Here is a 15,753-nt window from a genome sequence, read left to right as displayed (position 1 = left end):
TATTAAGACAAGACTTGGGGTGAATGGGACACAACGTTGCAGGGACACTCAACGTGCTTCTCTTGATGAAATACGTAGACAGGCACGGGACGCCATTCGGCGAAGTCAGGAAGAGACTGGCAATGTGTCAGAGGCCGGTATCCATAATGTGCACGAGTTTCAAATTGGAGATAAAGTTCTAGCGAGACGGACCTTGCAGTCTGTTGGGAGAGCTGCTAAGTTTCTTCCCCGGTACCGAGGGCCTTATCGAATCTTGGAACGGAGAGGGCCTGTCATCTACTACCTCGAGGACCTCACTGATGGACGACCTCCCGGCACACACCGCTGCTTTCCTGAGCACGTATCGCATCTCAAGCTATACATCCCACGAGCGCGCCAAGTCCAAGTTCCGTAAAAACTGTGGACATCTTTGGCAGACGGACTACAATCAAGATCACAGTAACTGTAGTGTGAAAAGAAATGACCACTTTTGTTTTGTTTTTTCAGGGGGACGGGGGAGAGTGCTACGATAAGAAAGGGAAAGAAGAGGAAGACGACGGGAACTGAGAACGGGACGGCTCGACTGAGTGACTGAGGAGAATTATCGTTACAATATGTACAATGAACATGGTGGCGAAAGGCCGAAGGCGTGGATATATATATATATATATATATATATATATATATATATATATATATATATATATATATACCGGGTGTGTTTCATTTTAATTTTAGACTGACAGGGTAATTGATATCCGTTGAATGTGCTTGTTCTTTGATTGAACGCTTTTGTATTTTATTTTGCTCCCTCTGACTGCTGCAGAATGTCACTGGGGCCGAGAGCTTGTCAAGCCGTCTGTCGCGGCTTTTATTCTCGGGCCCCATCATTACCTGTAATGGGAAATGAAAATAAAGATTATTATTATTATTATTATTATTATTATTATTATTATTATTATTATTATTATTATTATTATTATTATTATTATTATTATTATTATTATTATTATTGGGATTGAAGAAGAGGGATTGAAGAAGAAGAGGTGGGCGGTATTCGATGGCCTTTCTTCAAGGCTCAGCATTTTGACTCCATATTATCTACTCAGTCTACAAAGTCAGTCCTGGCTTGCCCGAATCAGCTCCTAAGAAGGCCCTGACGACACCATTGCAGCTCCCACTCTCTGCAACTCGACATCAATCCATGCCGCTTCAACGGATCACTGCATGACCAACGGCCAAGACTCACCCTCCATCTTGGATCTATCGCCTGACATGATTTAAGAAACGCTTTCGCCCATCCACGCAAAAACGACCAGCCACCATCACATTGGTTCTTCGAACCCACCGTGCCGCCGCCCTACAAGTACCCCGTTCGGCACAGCTACATCGGTTCTGCTACGGCTTCATCTAAGACAAACATCTGTGACCCATCTGGAGGCCATTGGATCTGTTGTCAAGGTTCTTTAGACTCACAAGCCGGTGTTGTTGCAACTCCGCAGCCAGTCACGCTCTCTGCAATAACGGTGGTTTTATTTCGCGGGTGAGCTGGAATTGTCTCATTTATTTACATTCTGGCTAGATTCAGTCTTTCGTCTTTACCGTCATCTTCTTTTTCGTTGTAAAGCGAATACCATGGCAGTGCTTTGTGCCGTCTGTTCTGAATCTGTGCCGATAGACGGCCGCTTTATTAAATGTGCTGACTGCGCAAAAGTGTTTCACCTAGGAAAGAAATGCTCCGGCATATCTGAGAACACCTTTAAGGGTATGAGTGCCTCAAAGGCTGAGAAATGGCGCTGTCAAGGATGCCGAGGAGGACCGCCGAAGTCTCATTCTGAAAACGACCTCACACCGCCTCAAGGCGAATCCGGTTCTTTTTCCTCAGAGCTCTCGACAGTCAACCACAAACTCGATCTCCTTCTTTCCTGGAAGGACACAATGAGCCCTCTTCACGAACTCCACCCTAAGATCGACGCTTTATTACTACTAAAGGAAACGGTCGACTCTTTGCGAACCACCATCAATGAGATGCAGACGTCACTTGATTTCTATTCGAAGGCATATGATACACTTGTGAAGTCCACTCAATCACAAGATAAACTCATCAAGGATCTGCAAAGTGAAACCAGCTCATTACGAGCTATCGTAACGGATCAATCCAATGAAATCCAAAAATTAAAATCCGACCAAAATGATTCCGATCAAGCACACCGTCTCTCTAACTTAGAGATACACGGCACACCGGTTTCGGCTGGCGAGAACATTATACATATTATGACTGACCTAGCCGAACAACTAAGCGTTGAGAGCTTTGAGCCCGTACAAGTAGTGGCTGCTCACCGCCTCCCGGCTAAGCCTGGCGCTGTGCCTCCCATCCTGGTTCGGTTCAGTTCAGTCCCGCACAAAGAACGCTGGATGACATGTCGCAAACGCCTAGGCACCTTACCTACTAATGACTCCCATCCAAGGATATACTTCAATGATAATCTCACAGAAGCTAACCGGAAGCTATTCTGGATGGCAAGATCAAGAGGAAAAGAAAGGGGTTTCAAATTCGTATGGGTCCGACATGGTAAAATCTTTGCAAAACATAGCCAGAGCTCTCAACCCATTCGCATCACGGACGTTGGTGCATTGGATAAAATTGCGTAGGCCACGATGACTAATTGTTTCCAGCTAAAAAACTTAGAGTCCTGTATAGAAACCTTCAAGCCCACCTCGTGTCATACTTTTACTTTATTCCACGTAAATATTAGAAGTATTCGGAAGCACTGGGATGAATTTCAACTTGCTATTATTTCTATCCTCCCAATTGCTGATATTTTTGTTCTGACAGAAATCAATATTCATCAGGATGAAGTAGGGCCATTCACTTTACCAGGCATCAAAAGTGTCTTCTACACCCGCGAAAATAAGCGCGGAGGTGGCATTGCGATCTTCATTAAGAGTAAGATATCATTTACGGAACTTTGTTTAACATTCAACTCAGCTGAGTCAAAAGTTTTGCATATAATTACTTCTGCCTATGATCTCTATCTACTTACATTTTATAGACCACCTTCGGAAAAAGCTGCAGATTTTCTTTGTGACCTGCGGAACAGTCTGCAAACTTTGCCGGCAACTGCTTCTTTATGTCTCGTCGGGGACTTTAATATTGACTTGCTGAAGCCTTCAATGGCTCTAGTTTGTGAATATCTGACACTGCTAGCAGATCATGGCATTGAGCCAGCAATCACTGTCCCAACAAGAGAAGAGCTTTTAGGAAACAAACTTGTAATCGCGTCTATTGACCACATCAATCTGAGATCGGCATCCTTCAAAACAAAAGCAGCAGTAATTACTCACAAATTATCAGACCACTATTTTGTCGCATGCCATTTAGAATTCCCTCATGATACGCCGACTTCAGTTTCTAACAAAATTCATCGGGTCGAAATTGTTGATCGACAAATGTTTGACAACTTTGTCTCTAATTTCGACTGGAATGTTTTTCAGCAATCTGTTACACCTTCAGATATTTACCCCCGTTTTGTGCAGCTATATAAGCGGTTTTCACAATCATCAAAGAAAGTAATTCTTCGCAAACAACGAAATTTAAATTTACGTTGGTTAAATAAGGATATATTATCTGCTATACAACTTAAAGAGATAGCCTGGAGACGAAGCCGGCGCTCACCTCATAACTCTAACCTTCAAGCTGAATTCCGGACTCTTCGGAACAGAGTAAGCGCACTTATTCGCTCGGCTAAGCGTCAATATTTTCAAAAACAATTCTGCGCATCAAAGTCCAACTTTGCTAGATCCTGGTCACTGATTAATGAACTACGCGGAGTCGCACCACCTGGTTTACAGGTTGACACTTTTGGCGAATTTTTTGGACCCGATTCCCTTGCTACGGCGAATACCTTCAATGACTTTTTCGCCAAGTTTTCGGGCAAAGCCAGACGAAGCACAACACCGCCCAGTCTTTTGCCCCACTCCAAATTAGCTTCTGCATTTCTTCCACTGATGACAATGATCGATCTGGAGTCTATAATATCAAGTCTCAAACCTAGAAAATCACCAGGGTATGATGGAATTCACCTCTGCGACATCCGAAGAAATTTTAGGCACATACAAGACACACTTCTACTCATGTTTAACGGAATAATAGAGTCGGGTGTCATTCCTTCAGGATTAAAAACCTCAATTGTTAAACCTGTTTTCAAGGGAGGCAAACGTGACCAGGTTGAAAACTACCGACCAATATCTATTCTTCCGTGTCTTGCTCAAATCTTGGAAAAGTATATTTTGTATAGTTATGTCTTCTTATATCAAAAAATATGACATAATATCGCAATCCCAATATGGTTTTGTGCCGGGACGTGGGACACAACCTCTTCTTGAAGCATTATCAGACAAGTTAAATTTTGGTTTTGCTCACAACTTATTTATCTGCGCATGTTTTCTAGATGTGAGTAAGGCATTTGACACGGTGTGCCATTCTATATTGCTTCAAAAACATTCCTTTATCGGTTTCCGGGGACCATTCTTATCTCTGTTAAACAATTTTCTCCAAGGTCGATCGCAGCTTGTTTCCATCGATGGCATGCAAAGCCTAAAAGTTTCCTTAAAACACAAGGTTCAGTTCTTTCACCATTGCTTTTCAATATTTATGTTAATGACATGAGTTTATCTGTTTCAAACTCTACCATTTATCAATACGCAGACGATACTCTTTTGCTGACGAGCCATGTCTCATATGCGAGAGCAATGGGTTTGCTCCAAGACTGTACCTCAGAGCTAATGAACTGGTTTGCGAATAATCTAATTAATATAAATATTTCGAAAACTAAGCTCGTTTGTTTTCACAATCCCCTTAAAGTTGTTGACCTCAATATTCCTCTCTTGCTGCACACGTCTCACTGTGTCACATGCCAATGTATCCCAATTTTTTGTTCATATACTGTGAAGTACCTAGGAATCACATTCGATTCAGATCTCTCCTGGAACTCACACCTATCAAAACTCTGTTCCAAATTAAGAAGCGTTTCCTGCCTATTATACCATATCAAGACATTTCTACCTTTTAATCTCAGGAAGCTTATAGCCCACTCGTTAGCTTATGGTACACTCCGATACGGCGTAACAGTCTTTGGCAAATGTTCTGGATTGTGGCAGGCCAAGATAAATTCAATTCTAAAAGGAATCTTACGGAATGTTCAGTATAAACCTGCATCCTCAGATCACGATCTCTTTAAGGCTTTGTCCATGCCAAATCTGCAATCTTTGTTTTTTGAATCAGTCGTGCTTGAACACTACTGGAAGGATGATTTTAAAACTCTTCGTCCGAAAATGAGACAATTACGAAAAATATCAAAGTTTCTTGTTCCCGCTTACTATACACGTTATGGTAAGAACATGCGGTCGGTCTATGTGCCTCAAATTTTTAATTCCCTACCTTCCAGCATATGTGACTTTACCTCAAGAAAAAAGCTCAGAAGAGCGCTTCGACATACTGATATGACCGACGAACCTTTGTGAATATTTCATAATTAGTTCTTCCGACATTTTTTTTTTTTTTTTGACAAGTGCGTTTTTTTGTTGTTTCTTTTTACTGTTTTATGAGTTATTTTTATTATTATCATTATATGAAAACAAAGAAAGTCATCAAGATCTTCAGTGTCACAAAAACTGGACAACAATTTCTACTACTTTCAATGGCGAGCAATGGCGAAAAGTGACGCCAGTGCATTGTGTGTGTGTGTGTTTTTAATACTTTTCTGACTTGATTTTTTTTTTCTTTAGAAAGGGAAGGGAGGAGGGGGGAGCTTTAGTATGCAGTTGGAACTGCTGCAAAAACTTAATGATAATTCTGCTTTTTCTTTTTGTATCTAGAACTGACTCTTATTTTTATTTCAATTTACATAGTTGGTTCTGCCGCACAAGCCCATGATGGCTTTGGCGAACCTGCACTTTTCCTCGATTATGTTCTTCCGTCACAAATAAATTTATTATTATTATTATTATTATTATTATTATTATTATTATGTTCAAATTAATTATTGATTATAGTATTGTTTATATGAGGTGGATTGGAGGGTACGGAGAACCCTCCTCGCCCTCCTCCGGTTTACGCTGACGCCGCAAAATACGGGAACGAGCGCCTAAGAGCTGCGCTCTGAAAAAAAAAAAATGTTTTCTGCAAATATATATATATATATATATATATATATATATATATATATATATATATGGGTGGTTTCATCTCAAATCGTGCAGGCAAAAAGGGTCGAATTTTTAATTTCGATAAAAAAAATATATGTTATGGCGCCGTTTCTAAAACCGCTGTCGACACAAACCGCAAGTTCGTCGGATTTTTTGTTCTCGACTTGTGAATTTTTAAAGAGGCCGCGGCGAAAAGCAGTGTTTTTCACACCCGTCGTGGGTCGGATGTTTCGCTTGATCTCCCGCCATGGATTTTCAGTCCACATTATATTACCTTTTTTCAAGTACTCTGTGGACACATTTAAAAGGCTGCAATACCATGAAATAATTTTAGGCCTTTTGCTTTTTTTCTGTAAAAATGTCAAAAACGCCTCCTCGGTCAATTGTTGACGAACTTTGACAATTAATTACTGGCAATCTAGTTGGGTTACACCAATACTTTTTATGTCCACGGAGAGCCCAAAACACGCTCTTTATATTTATTATAAAATACCTTGGCTGTATAAAATATCCTTTGCGGTACGTTTACGTTAATATTATGCAAAAACCAAAAAGTACCATGTTTGAAATTGATTTTCTCAAAAAACCCATTTTTTATTTTTTTCATTTTTTGTTCAAATGTAGATATGATAGTTGTCTACACGAAAATCAAGCCTAGAAAGTGTATATTTTGTTTGCATGTTTTATATGTCGGCCTCAATATCGGAAAAAGACGTCTTTGTTTTGCAAGACCTAAGTCAGACATAGCGACCCATGTGTCTCTATGAATTGTGAAAAAAGTTTTCTTGAATTTTCTTCTGCATTTTGTAATCAATTATAAACGGATTTTGTGGTATTGAATATTGATGTATGTTTTAATAAGAGAGGGAACCATGAGATACATACCTAACCAAATCAGCAGGCCTAGTAGACTTTCAATAACCAAAAGGCACAGACGTTGTATTGTTTCGATTTATAAACCTTTCACAGTAAACTAGCACGACTATCTATTAGCTGTCATATTACTAAGACAAAGAAAGTCACCACATCGTCGATATATTATATACAATTCTTTACGAAACCAAACACGGGCTTGTTCACCGCACATCGCACAGGTCACCAAAAAATGTCCTTTCACTTCCGTAATACACAAAAGTGGTGACACAGAAACGGTCCGAAACACACAGACAGTGTGTCCTGGAGAGGGGTAGGAAATAAAAATAAATAAATAGGATATAAATTGCCCAACTCCGATCTTAACGAAAATTGCGTTAAAAAAAATAAAATGAAGTATTTAGGTTCGAGCGGTGGCAAGGCGATAGGTCCACGCCTGGTGGAGAGTCAGACAAAGAAGTCGACGGCACGTAAAGGAAAAACAAAAAAAAATCAATAATTTAATAAACCGCACATGGCAAGAACAAAAACCAACTCCCCCGGGCATTCCCTAAACGGGACGCAACCAAATGCGTGCGAACACGCTCTCTACATCACCGCCAGGCCGCTACGCCATGACGAAATAAACCCAACAACTGAACAGTGGTAAGAAATCATTGAAAAAAAAAAAGAACGTTCAGGAAAAACCGCACCCGAGAAACAAAGTTCAGCGGGGCGAAAAATCACACACGAGTCGGTCCCACGTCATTGAAGTCTGGCAGGATGACGGCGTCCAGATGATGCTCGAATCTGTTCCTCCCTCTATTACGCAGATCAACGACGGCTGTGCGGAACAGTGGCTGTACGAAAGAAAGTGAAGAATAGATTCGAGCAGGCGATGCGCGAGAAGGTAACCGAGACTATGCTTCAAGCTTCATATCGGGAGAGGAGCTTTCGAGGTACTTTCTGCAGTTACTCAAAGTTTCTCTTTCCCCTTCCCTTTTTCAAAAAGCACGTCAGCCGGCGCTAACGTTTCGTCTCGGGAGAAACCCACTCTTCACAAACGGTTATAGTTGACAAGGAGGCTGACTTCGACCCAACTAGTCTCCGGGCAGAATACAAACACAAGTATATTTACCAACACGCTCGTTTTAATGTCAGTCTCCGGGCTTTGCTGTTTCCAAAAGAGATAACCCTTTATAAGGACAGAACGAGCGGGTTGGTGGGGATAATTAAACTTAAACACTCCCTTCTCGTTTTCTTCCTCAAGTCTAATAGATAACCCTTCGGTGCTATCGGATCTCCCCGGAGAGAGAGAGGGAGCACGGCCGTTTCAAGGTAAGGATAGGGCGCTTGAAGCTAGGGCGAACAGGCGGCATCGTTTCACGCATGCACGGATGGCTGGTTCCAAATTTACCCACATCCCTAACGAAACCGGCCCATCTTCGTGTGTGCGTCTGCGGGATTTCTGTCCCGCGCCGCCAGTTTTACCGCGCACGCGGCGTTGTTTTGGCTGGCAGAACAGTTGTTGACCGTCGACATTGTAAGGCCGTGGTGTCCTCGTCCTTTCGGACAACGATTCCTTTGCTTTCCCTTGTGCAATACTCTGACAGACTCCTCCTGGGTGGCTGTCACTGTTCGCCGCGTCAACGACACAATCGTACCATTTCACTCCTCGTGACACAGGGTGCGCTGCTCGCTTTACTGTCACGGGCCGTCCCATCTAACACAACGAGCGCGAAAGGTCGTGGTCATCTGCTGGCTCCGAAAGGGCGGGACGTTCATGCAGGCCAATGAGGGCCCCGAATCAATAAGACGTCTGCCGACTCCTACACGTTAAAAATTTACGACATCGGCTGGTCTGTTAAGAAGTGTTGCTTTCTCTTTTTGGAACTCCTCCGATGTAGCTTGCCGCCTATAATAAAATTTAAATAATCAATAAATATATCAGGGTGAAAATACTGTATTTCATTTTTATGTGGGAACGTTGAAAAAATGAAAAAACTATTTCCAAGCTTGTGAAGACGCGCAATTCGCAAGTCCATTTCGAGCCGTAAAAACACGTTTTTGTACGATATTGATGCTTAAATGTAGAACATACAAACAAAATATACACTTTCTAGGCTTGATTTTCGTGTAGACAACTATCATATCTACATTTGAACAAAAAATGAAAAAAATAAAAAATGGGTTTTTTGAGAAAATCAATTTCAAAAATGGTACTTTTTGGTTTTTGCATAATATTAACGTAAACGTACCGCAAAAGATATTTTATACAGCCAAGGTACTTTATAATAAATATAAAGAGCGTGTTTTGGGCTCTCCGTGGACATAAAAAATATCGGTGTAAGCCAAGTAGATCGCCAGTAATTAATTGTCAAAGTTCATCAACAATTGACCGAGGAGGCGTTTTTGACATTTTTACAGAAAAAAAGCAAAAGGCCTAAAATTATTTCATGGTATTGGAGCCTTTTAAATGTGTCCACAGAGTGCTTGAAAAAAGGTAATATAATGTGTACTGAAAATCCATGGCGGGAGATCAAGCGAAACATCCGACCCACGACGGGTGTGAAAAACACTGCTTTTCGCCGCGGCCTCTTTAAAAATTCATAAGTCGAGAACAAAAAATCCGACGAACTTGCGGTTGGTGTCGACTGCGGTTTTAGAAACGGCGCCATAACATATATTTTTTTCATCGAAATTAAAAATTCGACACTTTTTGCCTGCACGATTTGAGATGAAACCACCCATATATATATATATATATATATATATATATATATATATATATATATATATATATATATATATATATATAACGGGCATGGTGGCGGGAGGCCGAAGGCGTGGGTATAAAACTGAGAAGAAAAAAACCCTTAGTGAAAAACAGCAACAACGGACGATTTAATCTTCGACGTTTCGGCCGGAGTCCGCCCTTCGTCAGGAAGACTTCCTGACGAAGGCCGGACTCCGGCCGAAACGTCGAAGATTAAATCGTCCGTTGTTGCTGTTTTTTACTAAGGGTTTTTTTCTTCTCAGTTTTATATATATATATATATATATATATATATATATCTTTTTTTTTTTTTTTCATTGTGCGATTTTGAATGTTTGTGAACTCACTTTTCGAAAGAAACTGTCAATGGTAGTTTCTGCATGTCGCCGAGAGATGTCCTATTTTCAGTTATCCAGTTGGTCGCCACTGTAGGTGCTCGATGGAAACTTCGTGGGAACTTAACGACATGAGAGCGCTGGCAAAGAAATGTAAAGTCTCTAAAACGTTCAGAGGTCGGAGCCAACTTCTTCGCGGGCATGCGCAAGCGGCTCGAGGGTCTGAATTTGTGCAGCTATTTTCAACCTGTCAGTCGCCATGCGATATGCCCGCGTGAAGGTTTTTTTTCTTATTAAAATTCCTTAAGTGCTCCTGGTACTGTCAATCGAAAGTTCATGCCCGCTAAGGCTCTCAGTTGAAATGCCGTTCCATTTCTATATGAACCGAGCGTTTTTCTTTTTTTTTTTTTTTTTTACAGCGGAGGTGACAAGTGCTATATTGGAATTCTCAGTTTGAGCAAAGGAGTGCCAAAGCAGATCAGAGCGACGCCATTATATTTTCCCCGTTCATTTTTTTATGTATGAATGGTTTGGTTTACGGGGCTTCCAATCAAGTCTGTCCCATTCGGCGACGATTAATGAGTGTCTCGGTCGCCTTCAGCGGTGGATCGAATTCAGTGGTGGACGCAGTTTACGACATTCTCCAAAATGTCCTAGGCAAAGTGGGAAAAATCAGGAAGGTTTTCTTTTCCGCTAATTATTCATTCGTTTACTTATTTAAGCCAAAGGCCTTTTAGGCCATGACATAGGGAGAAACAAAAATCAATAACCAGAAACTCGTATTGTCATTAGCATTGGACTCTGCCATGATAGATTTCTCCAGGCCACGTTACGGTATCTGACTTCCTATAGTATAAGCGGAGCGGGTCGGTCGCAACTCAACCGACCGACGCTTAGATTCAGAAAATGTTAGATATCATTATTGGTGCTCACGCGGAACTCGGAAGTGGCCTCTTCTTTGGGTCGAGGCATCGTCGCTGGGACTCCCTTTGCTATTCTATGCAGCGCTTTGAACCTCTCACGTGACTACGCACCCCACGCGTCACTGTTGATCGCTGCGTTTCTCCCTAAAGGTCACGTGACGCTCATGTGGCACAGGATTGGCTGGGATGGCTCGTAGCATCCGCTGCGATACATCGCAGGGTGAAGCTCCGAGCATAGCTGCTTCGGAGGATCGAGGAGATCGGCTTTCCGCGTGAAATGAACGACCTACGCTAAAAATCAGATAAACAAAACCGGCCCGTTCTGCTCGTCTCGCGATCCCAGAGACGTTCAGTCGCTGCGATCTGTGGCGGGTCCGCACGATCGAGTAACGAAGCTGAGAGAAAATCTCGACCCTGAACTATAATTCTCAGCGCTAAAACTCGCGAACATTTCTCTTCTTCGGTATTCTCTGGCGACAGCGCATTTTCGGACCAATCCTGTGTCCAGGATTGACCCGGGGATCAGAGAGAGTGACTCGAAAGATCTCCGTGGCACGAAGGGCTCCGATATACTTTTTTAGAGTATGTAGCTGGTCGATACTCTAAGCCCTCACACTCACGAGATTATTCTTCTTTTTTTTTTTTTTTAAGGCGCGTAGGACAGGGGGAGTGGGAAGGCACTAATTCGTAAATAAGTACATCTGTGAAAAATAAATAACAGAAAAAAATTGCAATTAACCGCACGAAGTACTTTGTGCGGTACAATAGCATTTTTGATTTCTCTGTAGTGCGGCGATTGACAGCATAAGTTGTTGCGTTGTTGAAATCTGTGCTTTAGGAGCCTTGTATTTGGTAGAATAGATACGTGCGAGATATGTGCCACATCAATGGCGCGGTTGTCTGAGAGTCGCCGGCTGTGAGAAGAGAGTGTTACGGCGGCGGCGATATCATTCTCTTCCCACGGTCACGTTGATTTTTAACGCAAACGCCGCCGCATTTCACTGGAAAGGAGCACTAATAACTACTGCTTTAAAAATCCAGGACCACAACCAGCGCGAAAAAATCACGTACCCCCCAGCCCGCTCTTCCGTGCGCCCGCGGAGCTCGATTTCCCAAAATCCGCAGTCGCGGAAGCGATGCCCACCAGCGCGCGGCCCTCAAAGCCGGCGGCTAGAGCGCGCTGAGGGCGTTCAAAGCTCGCGGCGTCCACCGCACAGTGCGAGCACGGCAAGAACGGGCGCAGCGAGCAAAGGAAGTAGCGAGCGGTCCGGCGAAAAAAAAGCACCAAACGAGCGAGCGCCGCACAAGGTGCAGGCGAGGTGTGGGGAAGAGAGTTCCTCGCCACAGCTGCGAAGAACGACGGCGAAGGGCAGAACATTCTTTTCCTGCGATCACGTGGGTTTCTTGCGTTTGAACATCGTCATTTTCGGCGGAAAGGACACTAATACCCCATTCACACGATCATAAAGGTACCTTTAGCTAAGGGACCTTTATGGCCAGCGGCGAATCAGTTCGTGATCATCCGCGCGTGGCATGTGCTCGCGATCCATCAGCGCGGGTTGATTCGCCGATTGGAAAGGGACCTATGTTAAAGGTACCTTTATGCTGGTCGTGTGAATAGGGTATAACAGCCACCACTGTAAAGTTCAGGTTAACGGGTTGATTAACGCTTTCCTGAAAAGAAGGTCACATCCAGCGATGGAAGCAAGTCCGCTGCCTTGCTCGATGTTTAGACCGTCATCCATAATGCATAATAGAAAAGCTGAGTCAACTTCGTCGATCAGGTTAATAAGAAAAGAGTGCTTCGCGTTGGCACAGGGGAACGTGCTCACGATGAGCTTCAGTTTGCATTTTAGGGACCTGAGCGACACCAATCACGTTCGGGAAAATATAACATATGGTTATATGCCGCAGTTGTAAATTCCTAGGAAATATTATTAAGCTTTCGCAGGTTCATTTTTCTGCTGGATCGTGAATCTTGTTTTGTATTTATATATAAAACTCAATTTAACGAGTGTTAGCCACTAAAACGAAAAGCTGCACTGCTCCTGCTGCTTCCCAGGCCGACAGGGTTGTTAGTGTGAAGTTAAGCACCAACAGCGCCGAAGAAAAACGAGCAAATACGCTTGACACGAAATAACGAGCGCCAGGCAGCAAATAAAGCTGCATAAAGGGGCAAAAAAAAGTTGGTGTAGACGCTAACGATGTCTGCATCCACTGGCATTACAAGTCGTTTATCATCCTTTTATTTTTCTCCCTCTTTCTTTCTGTCTATTGCAGCATGCTGATCCTGCTGGGAACCCTCGTGGGCGGCATCTCGCAGTAAGTTGTCTCCATCAGTAAACAGTAATCGTGTTGTGTGTTTGTTTAGACGGTTAGTCAGCCCCAGCGGGCGTCTGGTGTCTGCGCTGTAGATGAGACATTAAGCCATTACAGTACGACTGCTAGCCTGGGGTGTTTAACGTGCATCACGCCGTAGTGATACACGACCTCACACCGTTAAGACGCTGATCCAGATCGAAGCGATCTGGTGGTGGTGATTGAGCCCTCGCTCCACGCCATCGAAGCTGCAGCGCGTTCAAACGCTCGACCACCGATCACCCCGTAATTTTTGTTGGGTGTATACGTTTATACGGCGGGAAGTCAGCCAACTCCAGCGGGTGTCGGGTATCTCCGCTACTGACGAGAAATTCAGCCCGGGGATCTAATATGGACACTGGGCGAAAAAGTCAATGAGAAATTCGGCGGCCGTGATTGGCCGACGCCGCTCTTGACATTGGCGCCGGCCAATCACGGCAGTAGAATTTTTTTTTGCCAACTTTTCCCCTAAAGTGTTCATATTAGAGCCCCAGTGCAGTACCACCTCTAGCCTGCAGGGGTGTCTTTAACCCGTATTATACGGTAGTGGCACACGACCGCATGTTGGTATACGATACTGGTTCAGATCGAAACGGGCAGGGGTGGGTATTGAACTCGGGAACTCATAAGTTCTGTAGCGGTTCCCATCATGCATGGAATCTCCCAGGTGCAAGATGGCCCAGAAACAAACACGTGGGCCAATCGATTTGCGATGGCATCGACCGCACGTTTCGATCGAACGGCAAATCGATTAGAAGACGCGCTCATCTCATAGCGAGGCTATATGCACGTATCGCTGTAAATGCACGCGCGTGCACCGCTTCAAATGGGTTCTTGAGTGCACGCGCATCTGCTACCTTCTGCTCGTTTGGCGGTTTGCGATGAACCTTTTGAAAAAAAACGTTTAGTAAGGTGTTATTCGGGGCTGCTTCGGACAAAAAGGGTTGCGTTGTCTGTGCGCAGAGGCGTTTCTGAGAACTGTCCATGCGAATCAGTTTGTCCCCGTTGGTAATGGTCCCATCGGTACACACGCCAAGAAATCTGCAACGTCTACACGCTCACAAAAGAACTTGGGGGAGTCAGTCGTATAGCAAGAGCAATACGTGGATGGAGTTCGGCGAATCACCAAACTACGATTACGTTTAGACCTATATAAGAACAGTTCGCGCTGTGGCGCTCGGCGTGACGTTTCACGGCGATCAATGCCGCAGCGCAGACTGATTTTAGATCTAAACATATAATTCATCATCATCGTTCGTCGTGTTTCCTCCATAGATTGCCGCGATTGACTATTTTTTATGCTTTGCCAGAAAGTGTACGCTCAGATTTATTGGAGTATATAGATGCGTGCGAATAGCGGTCACGATAAAATAGCGCTCCGTCGTTCATAGTCGTCGAGTGCGAAAAAAAATATTTCGAACCGGAGACGACGGACGAAAAAGTGACTACACGCGCAACAGGTCTGAAATTATGTGTGACTTAAACCAGCTCACCTCCTTACTTACTTTGCTTGCTGAGCAAAGACGGGCGAACCTGACCTCATCGTGTGCGACTGCCTCGTAGAATCTACTAACGAATTCAGAATAGTGGCAATTCAAATGTACACAGCATTTAAAAATGTATTTTTATTACACGAAAGAAGAATGGAACGCCAAAATTAAAGACCCTCCCAATCAGCGTCACCCTCACTATTAGCACGAGACTACCAATGTTTCGCTACTGAAAGTGGTCTAACTGAAAAGTCGAAAGCGAGTTACAGAAGTTTTCAATACGGAAATGAAGACGAATAGCTCGTGCTGGTAAAAATGTGCGGCACTTTCTCGCTAAATATTTTTGAAACGCAATGATATTTGTGGATGCTATCCCAACCGCCAATGTGCTATTCGGTTGAAGCCTGAGCTTGTTGCGACCCGTTCGTTTATTTGTGCCGAGTAAAACAAAAATCACAGTTTGGCTTCGCTTAAACGCCCTGTGCTATTCGCCCGTCTTTCCGCCAATCAGTTTTGTGCGGAGACCGTTTCCTACGGGCCTCTATATTAGGGAAGTGAAGCTCCGCTTCTCTTTCGGTATTATTGTGGGTGTAACGTGTCGCGGCACTAGGCCCGTCACAATACATTCGGGGTGCTTAATTTCAATTATGATCCGGTTCGCAGAAACTAGGACTGGGTTTCGATTAAGAATCTTAGAAATAACGGAATAGGTACAAGCCAGCTGGTGAACTTTCGACATTTTGAATACCCGAGACTACGAGACTAGGAAAAAAAAGCTATCGACACACACGGACGGGTGTGCGTGCGTGCGTGCGTGCGTGCGTGTGCGTGCG

At 43.6% G+C, this 15,753-nt stretch overlaps 1 protein-coding gene and 1 long non-coding RNA gene across 2 annotated transcripts in view; both read left to right on the top strand.

Moving 5' to 3' along the window:
* Positions 1 to 15,753, top strand: part of LOC8053885 (calmodulin-binding transcription activator 2) — a 955,024-nt gene that overhangs the window by 115,245 nt on the left and 824,026 nt on the right.
* Positions 1 to 15,753, top strand: part of LOC121836135 — a 57,310-nt gene that overhangs the window by 36,379 nt on the left and 5,178 nt on the right. The window contains exon 2 of the long non-coding RNA XR_006077801.1: positions 13,353 to 13,394. This is a non-coding gene — a long non-coding RNA (uncharacterized LOC121836135). The remainder of the gene's footprint in view (positions 1 to 13,352; positions 13,395 to 15,753) is intronic.

Source organism: Ixodes scapularis, unplaced genomic scaffold, assembly GCF_016920785.2.
Source record: "Ixodes scapularis isolate PalLabHiFi unplaced genomic scaffold, ASM1692078v2 PGA_scaffold1__304_contigs__length_218370807, whole genome shotgun sequence".
Taxonomy (NCBI): domain Eukaryota; kingdom Metazoa; phylum Arthropoda; class Arachnida; order Ixodida; family Ixodidae; genus Ixodes; species Ixodes scapularis.
The sequence above is the reverse complement of the archived record's forward strand: the minus strand, read 5'-3'. Positions and strand labels throughout refer to the sequence as shown.